This window comes from Salminus brasiliensis, chromosome 22 (genome assembly GCF_030463535.1).
Source record: "Salminus brasiliensis chromosome 22, fSalBra1.hap2, whole genome shotgun sequence".
NCBI classification, from domain to species: Eukaryota; Metazoa; Chordata; class Actinopteri; order Characiformes; family Bryconidae; genus Salminus; species Salminus brasiliensis.
The window spans coordinates 31,862,948-31,875,662 of record NC_132899.1 but is presented as its reverse complement, the minus strand read 5'-3'; the positions used below and the strand labels follow the sequence as shown (position 1 = coordinate 31,875,662).

The 12,715-nt window shown below is 40.9% G+C and overlaps 17 non-coding genes across 17 annotated transcripts; all 17 read left to right on the top strand.

Annotated features, from left to right (window-relative positions):
• Positions 1-7,036: 7,036 nt before the first annotated feature.
• On the top strand, positions 7,037-7,149 carry trnal-uag (transfer RNA leucine (anticodon UAG)). The gene is made up of 2 exons: positions 7,037-7,074; positions 7,104-7,149. It is a non-coding gene; the product is annotated as a tRNA-Leu (tRNA).
• Positions 7,150-7,539: 390 nt separating this feature from the next.
• trnal-caa (transfer RNA leucine (anticodon CAA)) lies at positions 7,540-7,652 on the top strand. Its single transcript has 2 exons — positions 7,540-7,577; positions 7,607-7,652. It is a non-coding gene; the product is annotated as a tRNA-Leu (tRNA).
• A 139-nt stretch (positions 7,653-7,791) lies between these two features.
• On the top strand, positions 7,792-7,904 carry trnal-caa (transfer RNA leucine (anticodon CAA)). The gene is made up of 2 exons: positions 7,792-7,829; positions 7,859-7,904. It is a non-coding gene; the product is annotated as a tRNA-Leu (tRNA).
• A 139-nt stretch (positions 7,905-8,043) lies between these two features.
• Positions 8,044-8,156, top strand: trnal-caa (transfer RNA leucine (anticodon CAA)). The gene is made up of 2 exons: positions 8,044-8,081; positions 8,111-8,156. It is a non-coding gene; the product is annotated as a tRNA-Leu (tRNA).
• A 139-nt stretch (positions 8,157-8,295) lies between these two features.
• trnal-caa (transfer RNA leucine (anticodon CAA)) lies at positions 8,296-8,408 on the top strand. Its single transcript has 2 exons — positions 8,296-8,333; positions 8,363-8,408. It is a non-coding gene; the product is annotated as a tRNA-Leu (tRNA).
• Positions 8,409-8,545: 137 nt separating this feature from the next.
• Positions 8,546-8,658, top strand: trnal-caa (transfer RNA leucine (anticodon CAA)). Its single transcript has 2 exons — positions 8,546-8,583; positions 8,613-8,658. It is a non-coding gene; the product is annotated as a tRNA-Leu (tRNA).
• Positions 8,659-9,049: 391 nt separating this feature from the next.
• On the top strand, positions 9,050-9,162 carry trnal-caa (transfer RNA leucine (anticodon CAA)). Its single transcript has 2 exons — positions 9,050-9,087; positions 9,117-9,162. It is a non-coding gene; the product is annotated as a tRNA-Leu (tRNA).
• A 137-nt stretch (positions 9,163-9,299) lies between these two features.
• trnal-caa (transfer RNA leucine (anticodon CAA)) lies at positions 9,300-9,412 on the top strand. Its single transcript has 2 exons — positions 9,300-9,337; positions 9,367-9,412. It is a non-coding gene; the product is annotated as a tRNA-Leu (tRNA).
• Positions 9,413-9,549: 137 nt separating this feature from the next.
• Positions 9,550-9,662, top strand: trnal-caa (transfer RNA leucine (anticodon CAA)). Its single transcript has 2 exons — positions 9,550-9,587; positions 9,617-9,662. It is a non-coding gene; the product is annotated as a tRNA-Leu (tRNA).
• A 390-nt stretch (positions 9,663-10,052) lies between these two features.
• Positions 10,053-10,165, top strand: trnal-caa (transfer RNA leucine (anticodon CAA)). Its single transcript has 2 exons — positions 10,053-10,090; positions 10,120-10,165. It is a non-coding gene; the product is annotated as a tRNA-Leu (tRNA).
• A 138-nt stretch (positions 10,166-10,303) lies between these two features.
• trnal-caa (transfer RNA leucine (anticodon CAA)) lies at positions 10,304-10,416 on the top strand. The gene is made up of 2 exons: positions 10,304-10,341; positions 10,371-10,416. It is a non-coding gene; the product is annotated as a tRNA-Leu (tRNA).
• A 138-nt stretch (positions 10,417-10,554) lies between these two features.
• Positions 10,555-10,667, top strand: trnal-caa (transfer RNA leucine (anticodon CAA)). The gene is made up of 2 exons: positions 10,555-10,592; positions 10,622-10,667. It is a non-coding gene; the product is annotated as a tRNA-Leu (tRNA).
• A 138-nt stretch (positions 10,668-10,805) lies between these two features.
• Positions 10,806-10,918, top strand: trnal-caa (transfer RNA leucine (anticodon CAA)). Its single transcript has 2 exons — positions 10,806-10,843; positions 10,873-10,918. It is a non-coding gene; the product is annotated as a tRNA-Leu (tRNA).
• Positions 10,919-11,558: 640 nt separating this feature from the next.
• trnal-caa (transfer RNA leucine (anticodon CAA)) lies at positions 11,559-11,671 on the top strand. The gene is made up of 2 exons: positions 11,559-11,596; positions 11,626-11,671. It is a non-coding gene; the product is annotated as a tRNA-Leu (tRNA).
• A 138-nt stretch (positions 11,672-11,809) lies between these two features.
• trnal-caa (transfer RNA leucine (anticodon CAA)) lies at positions 11,810-11,922 on the top strand. Its single transcript has 2 exons — positions 11,810-11,847; positions 11,877-11,922. It is a non-coding gene; the product is annotated as a tRNA-Leu (tRNA).
• A 139-nt stretch (positions 11,923-12,061) lies between these two features.
• trnal-caa (transfer RNA leucine (anticodon CAA)) lies at positions 12,062-12,174 on the top strand. Its single transcript has 2 exons — positions 12,062-12,099; positions 12,129-12,174. It is a non-coding gene; the product is annotated as a tRNA-Leu (tRNA).
• Positions 12,175-12,563: 389 nt separating this feature from the next.
• On the top strand, positions 12,564-12,676 carry trnal-caa (transfer RNA leucine (anticodon CAA)). The gene is made up of 2 exons: positions 12,564-12,601; positions 12,631-12,676. It is a non-coding gene; the product is annotated as a tRNA-Leu (tRNA).
• The last annotated feature ends 39 nt before the right edge of the window (positions 12,677-12,715 follow it).

The window sequence follows — 12,715 nt, the reverse complement described above, 5'->3', positions numbered from 1 at the left end:
GAGACCAAGCTTTCTGACACTGGGCAGAGATTTCTCTCTATAATCCCTTGATAGTCTTGAGATTTCATTGTTTTTCTGGGCTCTTTTGTTATCATTCGTATTTTCTGTCTCTTTAATTTGTAATCGATTTTCCTCCTGCGGCCACATCAAGGGAGGTTGGCTACAGTCCCATGGCTCTTAAATTTCTGAATAATATGTGCAACTGTAGTCACAGTAACATCAAGCTGCTTGGAGATGGTCTTATAACCTTTACCTTCAACATGCTTGTCTATAATTGTTTTTGTAATCTCCTGAGACAACTCTTTCCTTACTCTTCTTTCCAACTCTTTCATTACTTGAGCCACAATACTTTACAATACACAATACAATACCCAAAGTTTGATAAGTGGACCATGATACTTTAGCCAAGATACACCTTTATCAAAATATTATCATTTTAAAATGATTTATTTCTAATTTCACACCATATTCTATCCAATTTTTTCATTTATACAATTATATAATTATACAATTTTCCTATTAATGTGAACTCCCAAGCCCCCCAAGACTCCAACACATGTGAAGCCAGCCACTGTCTCTTTATTAACTGTCACTGATGCAGCATAACTAGGTAGCCAACGCAGTCAGAGGGAAAGGTGACTCCCTCCTCAGCTCTGGTACAACAGCTAATAGCCACCTATGCTGACCAACATCACACTAGGAGTGATGTGGGGAGGACGCACCCTCAATCCAGTTATGCCCTATCAGACTGCGGCTGCTGATGGCAAGCAGCATGCCTTGGGATTTAAACCAGTGATCCTCAGATAATAGTGGCAGCACCTCATGACTAGGGCTGCAGAACTGATTGAAAATGAATCGCAACCAACATTCAGAACCTCAAGTTGGCCTAATCTGTTAGTACCTTCTCCTACTGTGTGTGTTTGTGTACTGTCCCCTTTACACACAGTTCACCAAGCCAACTGATTAACCCCCACAGGTTCTATAATCGTTCGTTAATCATAACTACGGTAAAATGCTCAGTTAATTGTGATATTGAATTGAAGTCATATCGCTCAGTACTGATTGTGACACATATTGCTGTGAGTGTTATGTAGTGCTGGGAAACACAGCACTGCTCAGAATCCATAGATTTAACGAAGCACTTTTGCCATGGCTACAGCAGACATGCATATGGCGCCACCTTGAGGCACATTTAAACAAGTACCATGTCTGTCTGGTGCAACACCTTTTGAATTGCATCTTTTTTTAATCAATGCAAAGCTCACCCAGCTGTTGAAAGCTAGAGTGTTGAACTGTAGAAGAAGTTGCAGTGTTGAAAAATGATTAAACCTTAATTTCAGTCGTTGAATAAACACTAAATATTACACTGCATATCATAGCAGTATTGGCTCATTGGCCAGTGTGCTAGGTTACTCTTCATGGGGACAGTTGGGTCCAGGTATCCAGGTCAGCTGCATTACAACAAGTAAACAGTATTGCAAAATAGCACCTTTATTTTTGGGTGTGTATGTAAATGCGTAGTTCCTTGTACTGTACGACTAAATCCTGTATATTGTGGAAGCATCTTGATGTTATCATGATGTTACCTTTTTTTTTGTCATATCGCCCACCCCATAGTGCCTTATGTAGTACATGGAATCCTAAGAGGCACGTCCACATAACCATGCATCGTCCGAAAGAGCCTATGCTGTCCATCAATTCCCTTCCACCCTGGATGAAAGAACAGGGAGTTCTCGACCTGGAAGCAGATCAAAGGGCCAGTTCAGGTTGACCTGGAAGTTAGATCAAAGTGGAGCGTCTCCTCGGCATTCGAATTCAATCATCTCCCACCAGAGAGGAAAAGAGAGAGAGTAAAGGCAGAGAAAGGGGAGGGGGGGTGGGTTAGACGAGCCTCGCCCCACTCCTGTGAAATCAAACACCATGGTGTGGAGCTACCTCCGGATTTTTAATATCAAGCATGAGAGCGAATATTCCGCTGACAGTAACCTCTCCGCAATAGGCCGCCGCTGCTCCAAAGCCGGAGTGACGTCGCAGGATTGTTCTTGTCTCTGCTCCCAAAGGCATCCCAGCAAACGCAGCCTGCTTAACGAGATCAAGGGCTTGCTCTCTTTATCTCCATCTTCCTCTCTTTCTCCCACCCCTCCAACCCCTTTCCTGAAGAACGTCAAAAGACTGCCTCGCCTTGTTCTGAGTTTGGCATTACTGCGATTTATTCATTTTGATTTTCTGCTCCTTCAACGGTTCTTTAATCAAGCGCTGAACAAAAGAGGGGGTTCTTGTGGAGGTGGTTTTGGGGAGGGGGGGGTGGCGGATAAGAATGAGGGAGAAAGAAATGGATTCTGATGTGTCCTCAGGGCAACGTTCTCCCTCTTCCTCTCTTAGTTCCTTTCCGTTTCGCCTCTTCTCAAATAAAAAGATTCGCACCCAAATCTCGACGCGCCAGCAGGCTTCAGATTTTGCTGCTTTGTCATCAGAATTTTTAGGCAACTCAGGCCTTAATGTTCCAGAGCTGCTTCTGCTGATGATGAAACGGGATATCTTGTCAGAGCAGAATTTTTTTCTTCCCCCTAAATTTTGTTGCTGCCAGTTCCCTCCCAATTCTCTCCCTCCCTGCTCTTCGTCTAACGCTCACTGAAATACGACGGAGATTCCCTTCACAGCTAGATTTGACAAGCCCTACAGGTTGACCTGCACTTAGACTGCACTGCTCAGCACCAGGACCACACTGAAAGTATATCTGTGGTCTTCCTTGAGGACAGATAACAAACCTTAAAGTGGTACAAACATTTGATCCCGCCCTGCTTCGGTGTAGCTTACTGATGTATAACTGATGCGCAGTAGCCTTAGCTTGCCTGTAGCAATATTTGCATTACAACACTTAAACATCCTATGCTCACCTATGGGTGCATTTTCTGTACCGTGACGGAGGCTAGCATTGAAGTAACATGGATCGTCACATGGTGCATCACGAAACAAACTGCATTATGACTGTTTCTTAAAACTGTGTTTCCAGATGTGTTCGGTAAGACTTTGATGGCGTGAAGGTGTGGGTTCAAATTCCGCTTCTGACAAAAAAATTTAAGTGAGGCTTTTACCTAATTTATGTTGCGTAATCTTGAAAACATGTTTAAAAGGAAGAGTTTGTTCTACATAATATTTAAATAATTACAGTATATATTAATATATAATAAAAAATATAAAATATAATATTTATAATAATATATTCTAAAATGTAAAGCTATATAAAATGTAATATAATAAATAATACAAAATGTATATATATATATATATATATATATATATATATATATATATATATATATATAATAAAATGAGAGTTGTGACCGAAATCACAATATGAATGTATTATTAAGGCCAATTATATTTATTCCTATTGTAATCATTTACCTCATTCACAATCACCAACAATAATAATATTAATAAAAAACTTTTCACACACCAAAATGTGTTTCAGAATCTAGTAACATACATATCCCCATTTAGTACATTTTTTTTAGTCATTAAATTTTTAAATACATGGGGAAATATTAAAGATACACAGGTATGCAGTTTCACTTAGTGGAAACTAGTGTTACCTTCACATGGCAAACTCTTAAAAGTGAACTGCAGGGCTTTATGCTACACCACGGCTATAGCTAGCCATTAGCATTGTGTTAACCGCATGCCACCACACACTCAAACTTTAGGACTACATCTATCATATGGCCTCCTTGGCATGGTTTGAGACAAGTGTGATTTATGTATGCAGGCTACACAATGCTAACAGATGAATTACAGCTTAGTGTTAGGCAGCTACATTAGCCTTGTAGATGTACCACAAGACTAAAGACTGTTGCAGCTGTTGCAGAAGAATTGTTAGTGACCATTTGGCCCTGCAGTGAAAAAGAGGCCTTTGTTTCGGAGTAATAATGAAATGTGACTGAAATGTGATGTCCATTCCTATTCATGTGTTTAATTGTTTGTAATTAGTTTCTTATTCTAACTAAAATAAAGCTCTTGTCCTATCAAGTAAAGAGACCATTAGGCATACGCAATGCTGCTAATAGTGAAAAGTCGACTACATGGTAGAAATGTTGGGAGTTACCGACGAGACTGCAGAAACAGATAGTCGTCTTCATTACTGAATGAGTTCACAGTGGCGTTAAGGCACATTTTCCACTGCCGTTTTCACGCATACATACAGTATATCTGGCCTCCATGGCTGTTCCTCGCCTGTAACCGCTCTCACACTTACCGTCTTCTCTTATTTCCATTCCTCCATCACCAGGAACTGCGTTGCTAACCAAACCTTATAAATAAATAAGCTCTCTCTGTGGAGTAGTGGAAAATGTCTAGGGCCATTGTAAGACCACCACTGCACAAGCACAAACATGACCTTCGCTGGTCCGGGGGAAACCAAGACCTGCACCACTCTTCCTGTTGCCCTTTCAGCATCGGCAGCCCTTTCCCATGGTGCTCTGAATAATATACACGCAAACATGGTGTGAGGTGGAGCAGTGGACTCTTAAGGTTAACAAATGTTGACCTTTAATGAACACTAAAAAGTTGGACAAGAATTGTCCAAGGATGATTGAGATCTGGAGCAACATGACCGACATGACTGTGACCAATTACATAACAGTACTTTGATAATTATAACCAGAGTCAGTGATTGTATTAGGTAATAAGACCTTTATATGACATTAATTTAATGTGTAGATATTATGAGGTATGTACATAACATTAAAACCACCTGCCTAATATTGTGTGTGTCCAGTCCAGCGTGTTGTCAGGACAGCTCTAATCTGTCAATGCATGGACTCTACAAGACATAGCCAACATTGAAAGTTTTAGCAGTTTAGGGTCATGCTGGTCATGCTGGTCAACCAGTATAATCATAATCTGGTTAATCTGCTTGGTTATGCTGGACATGCAGGTATGCTTGACATGCAGGTCGACCAGCTAGGTCAACTCTGGTTGTCTAGCTTGGTCAGATTGGTCATGCTTATAGACCAGCTAAAACATCAACCTCAAACAAAACCATATCGTATGCTGGCCAAGAGCCAAGCTGGTCAATCAGCTTAACCAGATAGAGTCTGGCTGTTTCTTCCATCACTGTAGTTATCAGCAAGTTCCAGTGGACTGAGAGTGGAGTCCAAAAAGAGCTGATTCTCTGATTGCAGGGAATTGGGAATCGGGAATGGAGCCAAACCATCATAAACCATTTTTTTTTAGAATACTTCTTAATTCTGATTAATTTTCCTACTCTTTGATTTTTGGAATTTGGAAAATGATTGTTTGGAATCAGTCAGAGTAATATTCTTATGTTATTTAATTTTAAATTTTTTAACCAATTTATGTCCCCAACTGTAGACAGCCAACTACCCATCCCACTCTACAGTACTCTTTCCATCACAAATTATGCTTCCGACACTGGTAGGATAAGAACTGACACATGCCTCCTCCTCCTCCCGATGCAACGTCACTGGGCAACCAACACACTCAGAGGTAAGCCACAGAATACCCATCTCTGATGCATTGGTTAGCAGATGCCCGTGTTGGCCGGCACCAGACTAAAGTAATGTAGGGAAGTAGAGAGATTTATCTACCCAAGGTCATTTGTGCTCTCTTAGCTGCTGATGGCATGCAGCATGAGCTGGCCTTGGAACCAACGATCTTCAGGTCATTGATTTATTTTTATTGATATAAGTATCTGTTAAGCAGTTCTGTTTAAGTATCTATTTGCAGGTGATGAGTAACTGATAGGATACATAGTCACCATCTGATCTACATATAAATACCTTCACTCTAACCTCAAAATCATTGAGTCCAATGCGTCCAATCCAGTGTGTCCAGCCACAATCACAGAAATGGAGTCACTCCATCAGTGACGTGTGGACTGTTAGTGGTTAGGGTTCTGGCTTTTTGATGGGTGTTTGCATGGTTGTATGTGTTTGTACAGAGTGAGTGAAGAGTAGCGGGGGGTTTAAATTTGACAGTGTTGAGAGACCTTTCTGGTTGTTACCTTGAGCCTTAAGGTCAGTGCCACATCCTGTCCTGCTCTACACCTCCTTCCATTGACACCCTTCCTCAAGAGCCATCAACAGTGATGGACGAAATCAGGTCAAGCATCGGGGCCTTGTTTGGACAGCTCTGCTCATGGCATGGACTCTCTTTCTCTCTCGCTCTCTCTATTTTCCTGTTTTCACCTCTAACCTCTGTCTTTTGATCACTCTCTCTCATTTTATTAATGCCTCTCTCTCTCTTTTTACCTGCTCCTCCATTCTCTCCACCCCTTTTCCTTTCCTGTTCTGACCTTTAACCCCCCACCCCTCTCTATCTCTCACCCTGCTTCCTGTTCTCTCCTCTAACCCATTTCCCTCGGCCCTTTCTTCTGTCTGTCATCCCTGCCCCACTCTCTGTTCTCTGCTGCGTGCTCATCAGTCAGCCTGCATCAGGGACTGAGAAGAGAAGCTCCAGCATTAATAAATAAACAGAACAGGGCATCTGAGCACTTAAACAACTTTACATGAACTACAATTTTAAGACCCTCATATCATACAAAACCTGTAGCTTTATGTTTTTCTACATTGTGCTAGAAAGCAGTGCCAAGCACGGAGTCCCCTTCAAATCCCACTTCTGACAAGCGTTTTCAAATCAGGCTTTTACCTGATTTACTTCGAGTAGTCTTGAAAACGTCTTTAAAAGGAATAGTTTTTTCAATTTCAATGGTTTATTAGAGATATCTCTGTATCACAGTCTGAAAGAAGGGGCAAGTCTTTGCGTCAGAATGGCTGAGCGGTCTAAGGCACCAGACTCAAGGTCGGCGTGCCTTCTCAGAATATAGAGGTTTCTGGTCTCCAAATGGAGGAGTGGGTTCAAAACCCACTTCTGGAACCCTTTTTCACATGAGCATTTTCTAAATTGTATGTTGAGTAGTCTTGAAAACGTCTGTAAAAGGAATAGTTTTTTCAATGTCAATGTGTTATCAGAAATATCTCTGTATCAAAGTCTGAAAGAAGAGGCAAGACTTTACGTCAGAATGGCCGAGCGGTCTAAGGCGCCAGACTTAGGGTTGATGTACCTTATCAGAAGCTGGAGGTTTCTGGTCTCCAAATGGAGGCGTGGGTTCAAATTCCACTTCTGACAAGTGTTTTCAAATCAGGCTTTTACCTGATTTACTTCGAGTAGTCTTGAAAATGTCTTTAAAAGGAATAGTTTTTTCAATTTCAATGTGTTATCAGAAATATCTCTGTATCAAAGTCTGAAAGAAGAGGCAAGACTTTACGTCAGAATGGCCGAGCGGTCTAAGGCGCCAGTCTCAAGGTTGATGTACCTTCTCAGAAGCTGGAGGTTTCTGGTCTCCAAATAGAGGAGTGGGTTCAAATCCCACTTCTGGCAAACTTTTTAACATGAGCATTTTCTAAATTGTATGTTGAGTAAGCTTGAAAACATCCTTAGAAGGATCAGTTTGTTCCATTCAAGGTTTAATAACAGTTATCTATGTATCAAAGTCTGAAAGAAGTGGTCAGTCTTTGTGTCAGAATGGCCGAGCGGTCTAAGGTGCCAGACTCAAGATTGATGAATTTTCTCACAAGCTGGAGGTTTCTGGTCTCCAAATGGAGGCGTGGGTTCAAATCCCACTTCTGACAAGCGTTTTCAAGTCAGGCTTTTACCTGATTTACTTCGAGTAGTCTTGAAAACGTCTTTAAAAGGAATAGTTTTTTCAATTTCAATGTGTTATCAGAAATATGTCTGTATCAAAGTCTGAAAGAAGTGGTCAGTCTTTATGTCAGAATGGCCGAGCGGTCTAAGGCACCAGAATCAAGATTAATGAATCTTCTCACAAGCTGGAGGTTTCTGGTCTCCAAATGGAGGCGTGGGTTCAAATCCCACTTCTGACAAGCATTTTCAAATCAGGCTTTTACCTGATTTACTTCGAGTAGTCTTGAAAACGTCTTTAAAAGGAATAGTTTTTTCAATTTCAATGTGTTATCAGAAATATCTCTGTATCAAAGTCTGAAAGAAGAGGCAAGTCTTTATGTCAGAATGGCCGAGCGGTCTAAGGCGCCAGACTCAAGATTGATGAATCTTCTCACAAGCTGGAGGTTTCTGGTCTCCAAATGGAGGCGTGGGTTCAAATCCCACTTCTGACAAGCATTTTCAAATCAGGCTTTTACCTGATTTACTTCGAGTAGTCTTGAAAACGTCTTTAAAAGGAATAGTTTTTTCAATTTCAATGGTTTATTAGAGATATCTCTGTATCACAGTCTGAAAGAAGGGGTAAGTCTTTGCGTCGGAATGGCTGAGCGGTCTAAGGCGCCAGACTCAAGGTTGATGTACCTTCTCAGAAGCTGGAGGTTTCTGGTCTCCAAATGGAGGCGTGGGTTCAAATCCCACTTCTGACAAACTTTTTAACATGAGCATTTTCTAAATTGTATGTTGAGTAAGCTTGAAAACATCCTTAGAAGGATCAGTTTTTCCATTCATGGTTTAATAATAGTTATCCATGTATCAAAGACTGAAAGAAGGGGTCATTCTTTACGTCAGAATGGCCGAGCGGTCTAAGGCGCCAGACTCAAGGTTGATGAACCTTCTCGGAAGCTGGAGGTTTCTGATCTCCAAATGGAGGCGTGGGTTCAAATCCCACTTCTGACAAGTGTTTTCAAATCAGGCTTTTACCTGATTTACTTCGAGTAGTCTTGAAAACGTCCTTAAAAGGAATAGTTTTTTCAATTTCAATGTGTTATCAGAAATATCTCTGTATCAAAGTCTGAAAGAAGTGGTCAGTCTTTATGTCAGAATGGCCGAGCGGTCTAAGGCGCCAGAGTCAAGATTGATAAATCTTCTCACAAGCTGGAGGCTTCTGGTCCCCGAATGGAGGCGTGGGTTCAGATCCCACTTCTGACAAGCGTTTTTAAATCAGGCTTTTACCTGATTTACTTCGAGTAGTCTTGAAAATGTCTTTATAAGGAATAGTTTTTTCAATTTCAATGTGTTATCAGAAATATCTCTGTATCAAAGTCTGAAAGAAGAGGCGAGACTTTATGTCAGAATGGCCGAGCGGTCTAAGGCGACAGACTCAAGGTTAACGTACCTTCTCAGAACCTGGAGGTTTCTGGTCTCCAAATGGAGGCGTGGGTTCAAAACCCACTTCTGACGAACTTTTTAACTTGAGCATTTTCTAAATTGTATGTTGAGTAAGCTTGAAAACATCCTTAGAAGGATCAGTTTTTCCATTCATGGTTTAATAATAGTTATCCATGTATCAAAGACTGAAAGAAGGGGTCATTCTTTATGTCAGAATGGCCGAGCGGTCTAAGGCGCCAGACTCAAGATTGATGAATCTTCTCACAAGCTGGAGGTTTCTGGTCTCCAAATGGAGGCGTGGGTTCAAATCCCACTTCTGACACAATTTTCATATGAGCATTTTCTAAATTGTATGTTGAGTAAGCTTGAAAACATCCTTAGAAGGATCAGTTTGTTCCATTCAAGGTTTAATAACAGTTATCTATGTATCAAAGTCTGAAAGAAGTGGTCAGTTTTTATGTCAGAATGGCCGAGCGGTCTAAAGCTCCAGACTCAAGATTGATGAATCTTCTCACAAGCTGGAGGTTTCTGGTCTCCAAATGGAGGCGTGGGTTCAAATCCCACTTCTGACAAGCATTTTCAAATCAGGCTATTACCTGATCTACTTAGAGTAGTCTTGAAAATGTCTTTAAAAGGAATAGTTTTTTCAATTTCAATGTGTTATCAGAAATATCTCTGTATCAAAGTCTGAAAGAAGAGGCAAGACTTTACGTCAGAATGGCCGAGCGGTCTAAGGCGCCAGTCTCAAGGTTGATGTACCTTCTCAGAAGCTGGAGGTTTCTGGTCTCCAAATAGAGGAGTGGGTTCAAATCCCACTTCTGGCAAACTTTTTAACATGAGCATTTTCTAAATTGTATGTTGAGTAAGCTTGAAAACATCCTTAGAAGGATCAGTTTGTTCCATTCAAGGTTTAATAACAGTTATCTATGTATCAAAGTCTGAAAGAAGTGGTCAGTTTTTATGTCAGAATGGCCGAGCGGTCTAAGGCGCCAGACTCAAGGTTGATGTGCCTTCTCAGAAGCTGGAGGTTTCTGGTCTCCAAATGGAGGCGTGGGTTCAAATCCCACTTCTGACAAACTTTTTAACATGAGCATTTTCTAAATTGTATGTTGAGTAAGCTTGAAAACATCCTTAGAAGGATCAGTTTGTTCCATTCATGGTTTCAAAATAGTTATCCATGTATCAAAGACTGAAAGAAGGGGTCATTCTTTACGTCAGAATGGCCGAGCGGTCTAAGGCGCCAGACTCAAGGTTGATGAACCTTCTCGGAAGCTGGAGGTTTCTGATCTCCAAATGGAGGCGTGGGTTCAAATCCCACTTCTGACAAGCGTTTTCAAATCAGGCTTTTACCTGATTTACTTCGAGTAGTCTTGAAAACGTCTTTAAAAGGAATAGTTTTTTCAATTTCAATGTGTTATCAGAAATATCTCTGTATCAAAGTCTGAAGAAGAGGCAAGACTTTACGTCAGAATGGCCGAGTGGTCTAAGGCGCCAGACTCAAGGTTGATATACCTTCTCAGAAGCTGGAGGTTTCTGGTCTCCAAATGGAGGCGTGGGTTCAAATCCCACTTCTGACAAGCATTTTCAAATCAGGCTATTACCTGATCTACTTAGAGTAGTCTTGAAAATGTCTTTAAAAGGAATAGTTTTTTCAATTTCAATGTGTTATCAGAAATATCTCTGTATCAAAGTCTGAAGAAGAGGCAAGACTTTACGTCAGAATGGCCGAGTGGTCTAAGGCGCCAGACTCAAGGTTGATATACCTTCTCAGAAGCTGGAGGTTTCTGGTCTCCAAATGGAGGCGTGGGTTCAAATCCCACTTCTGACAAACTTTTTAACATGAGCATTTTCTAAATTGTATGTTGAGTAAGCTTGAAAACATCCTTAGAAGGATCAGTTTTTCCATTCATGGTTTAATAATAGTTATCCATGTATCAAAGACTGAAAGAAGGGGCCATTCTTTATGTCAGAATGGCCGAGCGGTCTAAGCCGCCAAACTCAAGGTTGATGTACCTTCTCAGAAGCTGGAGGTTTCTGCTCTCCAAATGGAGGCGTGGGTTCAAATCCCACTTCTTACAGGAGTTTTCAAATCAGGCTTTTACCTGATTTACTTCGAGTAGTCTTGAAAACGTCTTTAAAAGGAATAGTTTTTTCAATTTCAATGTGTTATCAGAAATATCTCTGTATCAAAGTCTGAAAGAAGAGGCAAGTCTTTATGTCAGAATGGCCGAGCGGTCTAAGGTGCCAGACTCAAGATTGATGAATCTTTTCACAAGCTGGAGGTGTCTGGTCTCCAAATGGAGGCGTGGGTTCAAATCCTAATTCTGACACAATTTTTCATATGAGCATTTTCTAAATTGTATGTTGAGTAAGCTTGAAAACATCCTTAGAAGGATCAGTTTGTTCCATTCATGGTTTAAAAATAGTTATCCATGTATCAAAGACTGAAAGAAGGGGTCTTTCTTTACGTCAGAATGGCCGAGCGGTCTAAGGCGCCAGACTCAAGATTGATGAATCTTCTCAGAAGCTGGAGGTTTCTGGTCTCCAAATGGAGGCGTGGGTTCAAATCCCACTTCTGACACAATTTTTCATATGAGCGTTTTCTAAATTGTATGTTGAGTAAGCTTGAAAACATCCTTAGAAGGATCAGTTATATCCATTCAAGGTTTAATAACAGTTATCTATGTATCAAAGTCTGAAAGAAGTGGTCAGTTTTTATGTCAGAATGGCCGAGCGGTCTAAGGCGCCAGACTCAAGATTGATGAATCTTCTCACAAGCTGGAGGTTTCTGGTCTCCAAATGGAGGCGTGGGTTCAAATCCCACTTCTGACAAGCATTTTCAAATCAGGCTATTACCTGATCTACTTAGAGTAGTCTTGAAAACGTCTTTATAAGGAATAGTTTTTTCAATTTCAATGTATTATCAGAAATATCTCTGTATCAAAGTCTAAAAGAAGATGTAAGACTTTACGTCAGAATGGCCGAGTGGTCTAAGGCGCCAGACTCAAGGTTGATATACCTTCTCAGAAGCTGGAGGTTTCTGGTCTCCAAATGGAGGCGTGGGTTCAAATCCCACTTCTGACAAACTTTTTAACATGAGCATTTTCTAAATTGTATGTTGAGTAAGCTTGAAAACATCCTTAGAAGGATCAGTTTTTCCATTCATGGTTTAATAATAGTTATCCATGTATCAAAGACTGAAAGAAGGGGCCATTCTTTATGTCAGAATGGCCGAGCGGTCTAAGCCCCCAAACTCAAGGTTGATGTGCCTTCTCAGAAGCTGGAGGTTTCTGCTCTCCAAATGGAGGCGTGGGTTCAAATCCCACTTCTTACAGGAGTTTTCAAATCAGGCTTTTACCTGATTTACTTCGAGTAGTCTTGAAAACGTCTTTAAAAGGAATAGTTTTTTCAATTTCAATGTGTTATCAGAAATATCTCTGTATCAAAGTCTGAAAGAAGAGGCAAGTCTTTATGTCAGAATGGCCGAGCGGTCTAAGGCGCCAGACTCAAGATTGATGAATCTTCTCACAAGCTGGAGGTGTCTGGTCTCCAAATGGAGGCGTGGGTTCAAATCCCAATTCTGACACAATTTTTCATATGAGCATTTTCTAAATTGTATGTTGAG